The sequence below is a fragment of the Vigna umbellata genome, chromosome 5 (genome assembly GCF_029865625.1).
Source record: "Vigna umbellata cultivar VRB3 chromosome 5, Vumbellata_1.0, whole genome shotgun sequence".
Classification (NCBI taxonomy): domain Eukaryota; kingdom Viridiplantae; phylum Streptophyta; class Magnoliopsida; order Fabales; family Fabaceae; genus Vigna; species Vigna umbellata.
Window position 1 is genome coordinate 41949714 of NC_142169.1, and position 4654 is coordinate 41954367.

The window sequence follows — 4654 nt, forward strand, 5'->3', positions numbered from 1 at the left end:
TCTGACTGAGTTGGACTTGACAATAAGACTAATAGTTTCATCAAAGTTTATGCGTGTTGTTTGCTAGAAACTTCTTGCAACAAGTCTTGCTTTTCTTCTTTCGATTGAACCATCTATTTTATACTTGGTTTTGAATATCGATTTTGAGTCTATGATGTTTTCTTGACCCTTTGAATGACACTAATGTCCAAGTTTGATTAGACATTAGAACCTTGAATTTAGCATCCATGGTTTCTTTCCATTCTCGCTTGATTAGGGGTTCCTTAACATTTATTGATTTTTTGTCATCTTCACGAACCTCTGGCAATCTTATGTATGGTTGCCTAGGCTTGTAATTCCAGTTTTGCTTTTGGTCACCCTTTAGTGAGTGTTGGTGCTAGGTTGATTGCTTTCAGTTTCAATTTGACTACTGTTTTTAACTAACTCTGATGATGTTGAACCTTCTTCTTGACTTTCTCTTGATGTATTTTTATTAGTAAAAAATTCACTAAGATCTCCTTCATTTGTACCCGTGTTGGTAGGATTATCACTTGTGATTTTTCATGATGACTTGTAGTATTGTTGTCTGGTTCAAGAATATTATTGATGTGGTACTTGGAGAGTAATTAAGAAACAAAACTGACATAGGTTTAGTTATTTCTTTTAAAGAAATTATTGTGTTAGTGTAGTAATAAGAGTAGACTCATGCACCATACATTATGTCATTGAATATACCCTATGCACCACATTGATGCCTCCATGGCATACTAAAAGATGAAAAACTGTACTGATTAAGATCACGCCAATTCACTAAACCTAAAACCTTTTACTTCCGTTTCAAATAACAAAACGACAATTAACAATGCTTATAATCAAAGAAAATTATATCCTACATAAATAAATTCACATATCTCTACAATGTTATAAATTATTATACATACAATATATATATATATATATATATATATATATATATATATATATTATTACCTTTTTTTTTCATAAAAGAAAAAATAAGATATCAAAACGCTACCTTAAATCACACCTTTCATTGTATAAAAAAATAATATGGCAACCCATATCCTATTTCAAACACCAAGCTCATCTCACCATGTCTTTGAACCAATTAAAATACATGTAGGTGCCTAAAGACTAAGCAAAAAGAACCACGTAGATTTACAAATATCTAATTAAATATAACATATAATTTATATAACTATAATTACGGAATTCATGCATATAGATTTTATATTCCACGTAACAATATCAAATATAGGAAGTCCAAATTTATGATCCAATCTTTGTTTTCCTTTCACCTCTATAAGCATTGTTACCCATAGAAAAATCAAATACAGAGAACACAAAAAACCTATAGTCATTGTCGAAAAGAAAAAATACTGCACAACATAGGATAAAAATTGGAAAAAATAGTAATTAACGAACTGCACCACATACAAATTTTTCAAATAAAACTACCATGCATCAACACACCAAACACCCAAAAAGAGTAACTCCTGTTACCTCTAATTAGGGTTGGGCAAAATTTACTGAACTATACTAAACTATAGTTATCTATACTCTATTATATTGAAAAAAAACTAAACTAAACTATACTTAAAATAATTAACATATTCTTTAGTTCAGTTTAAAAAAACTGAACTTTATGCAGTTAATTGTTTGTACTACAGTTAACTAGTTAACTGTGGTTTAGGTTTCCTATTCCCGGTCTCGTTACATTCCCTTCTCACTGTGTCAAAGGCTCGCTAATGTTGAAGCCTCACCGCCCTTGAAGCCTCACCGCCCTTGAAGGCTCACCGCCGTCGAAGGCTCGCCGTCGCCGTTGAAGACTTTGCCGCACTCAACCGTAGCCGAACTGTCGAAGGTTCTACCACTATCGAAGGTTCTGTGAACACTTGGAAGCAAAGGAATAACACTCTGCAACCTAAAGGTACAAATCTTTTCCCTTTTCCCTTTCAAAAAGGATAAATAAGATTGGAAAGCAATGTACTTGAGGTCTATTCATCTGGATGATCCAGTGGGGGTAATAGTTGATTTTGTTTTGGGTAACAGTTGATTTTCTTTTGGATTTTGTGGTAGCTGTTTAGGAAGATTTTATTTGTTTATTTGTTGATTTGTTCTTACCTGACATTGGTTTCTCAATCGCCTACGATCAGGTAGGGTTTCTTCAATTTTATTTAGTTTTCGTTTTCAATTTCATTTTTACTTTGATTTTATTTGGTTTTCAATCGGGTGTAGATCTTTGATTTTATTTGTATCATCATTATTATCATGATCTGAGCTAACTTCTTTTCCAGTAATTAAGCAATTTGAATGAATAGAAACAAGAGAATTAGTTATTTGTAATTCAATCCAGATAAAACTTTAGAGTCCAAAGCAACCTTCCTTTTTGTAGTGAGCTTTAGGTCATTGTATTTCTTCTTCATAGCATCATATATTTACTCCTAAAATCATCATTCTCAAGAGTTAAAGAACTCAATCTTGAATTTCATAACCTATGAATCTTTAGCTTCTATTTCCTTTTGGATTTTTAACTACTTCATCTTTCAACCCTTGAATAATGGATGAAGTTAAACTGTTGTGCAGAATTCTTTTCTATTGTTGTTAGCTGTATAGGTCACAAGAATTTGCCACTTGTTTACAGGGAAAATGATATTTTAACATTATAATTTTGTAATTAAAATGATATTTCCAGAATAGTAAGCAATAGGTTGTGTGAACTTGATGGTTAGGTTACTCTGTTTTCTAGAGGCAAAATAAATCATAGTTTTGAATGAAATCTGAAGGGAATTGGTTTTGCTGTTCAGAATTGTAATAAAACAAAATTTTTGTTCTTGGAAAACTTGGAGTCAGGTGACATTTGTTCCTAAAGAGTAAAAGTCACTCTTATTGTCCTGGAAAGATGAATAGTTTTGAACCACTTTTTCTATAAGCATTTGATAATTCTTACTTTTGCTTTATCAGAGGTCAAGTTATGGTTACTCTCACGGAAGTATACTCATCTTTAACTATTTAGCTAATGGGACACTAGGGACACTACAGGTCCATTATTTATTTCCTTTGATTTTCCTTATTTACTTCAATGTCATTTGGTATTAATCTTCAACTGAAAATACTATGTAGGATGTGGTGAACTCATATCTGGTCTTAGGAAAATCCATGGAAGAAGTGTTTTGCATTTATTACACTATTGAAATTTTATACATGGCTCAAACTTTGCATGGTGTTGGCTTGATCCATGGCTTGAGAGAAAATAAAACGAGATTGATGCGATTTTTCTATGTTTAGGATGAGTTCTTGAGTTTGTAAAGACGTGATGTTATTCAGCGTGTTTATCACTTCTGGTATGCTTTTAATTATTGTGTCTTTCATTGGGTTTGTAAATGTTCTTTCTGAAGAAATTGATTTTCTGATTTTGGAAGTTTGGTGACTTTTTTTCCTGTTTTGCAGTGTGATTACTGGATTTTTATATTAGTGAAATTCATTTCAGATGAATGGGATGTCAACAAATGGGCATTGGGAATAAAAATAGTTATTGAAATTCATTTTAATTGATGTGATATTGTATTAGAGTTTTTAGTGCAGTTCAGTTACTCTAAACTAAAAAATAGTTCAGTTCAGTTACTCTGAACTATTTTTTAGTTCAGTGCAATTTTCTTGAAGTAGTTTATAGTTAACTATAAACTTTTATAGTGCAGTGCACTATAGGGCAGTTTGCCCACCCCTACCTCTAATATAGCAAATTCTAGATATTTTAGGTCTTCCTGGTTCCTAACCTTCTCCCATATAATAGAAAATAATTTGTCCTCTACAATTTCTTTCACAGCTACATAGTATTTTATCTCTTTTTCCTAATGATTAGGATTTCTATTTTAATATTATATAAACAGTAAAGATACCTGACCCTGTTAAATTGATTTTTCTAAAATCTTTGTAAAAACCCCAATTGAATTTATTTTTCTAAAATCTTTGTAAAAGTCCGTCAGTTTCAATATAATATTTAAACACTACAAAACCATAAAATATAATTATTCATTTATATATTTTAACTATAATATATATAATATTACTATAATCATATAATTAAAACTGTAATTTCACAAAAGAAATATTATTTATATAATTATAAATAATATAACAAAAGGAAGATGCTCCATAAAATATTATTTATATAAATAAAAAATATATATAACTATTATCACAAGAAATAAACTATTAATATACTCTCCCAACTTTAATTAATTTTTATCAAATACATGCACAATAATTATTATAAATATTAATACATCTTATACTTGCACATAAAACAAATTAAAAATAGATAATAAACATATATATTATTTATAAAACAAGAATAAAACGCATGACGGTTAACCCATATCAATAAGTTCTAATCAATTGTACTACATTTCACTTTTATTATCACGTTATTTTTTATTTTAATAAACATAATTAACATCTAAACCAGGCTCTTACAACTATAATATAATATTAAAACAAAAATAATTCATCCACACTTTAAAGAAAGCAAACAATTATGTAATACATAATATAGTATTATTAAAAGAGATTAATACAGAAAATTAAATGTGTCAATCTGTCAGTAGAATAAATATGGCAATTAAGTTAAGTACATATATCAGTTATTCAATTGAAA

General features: G+C 29.5%; 1 long non-coding RNA gene across 2 annotated transcripts; it reads left to right on the plus strand.

The window, feature by feature from the left end:
- The first annotated feature begins 1620 nt into the window (after positions 1-1620).
- Positions 1621-3437, plus strand: LOC148198375 (uncharacterized). 2 transcript variants are annotated; one of them, XR_015786539.1, is made up of 3 exons: positions 1639-1927; positions 2962-3039; positions 3121-3437. It is a non-coding gene; the product is annotated as an uncharacterized LOC148198375 (long non-coding RNA). The 2 variants fall into 2 exon arrangements; XR_015786538.1 differs by having other exon boundaries at positions 1621-1927; positions 2962-3437.
- Positions 3438-4654: the final 1217 nt, after the last annotated feature.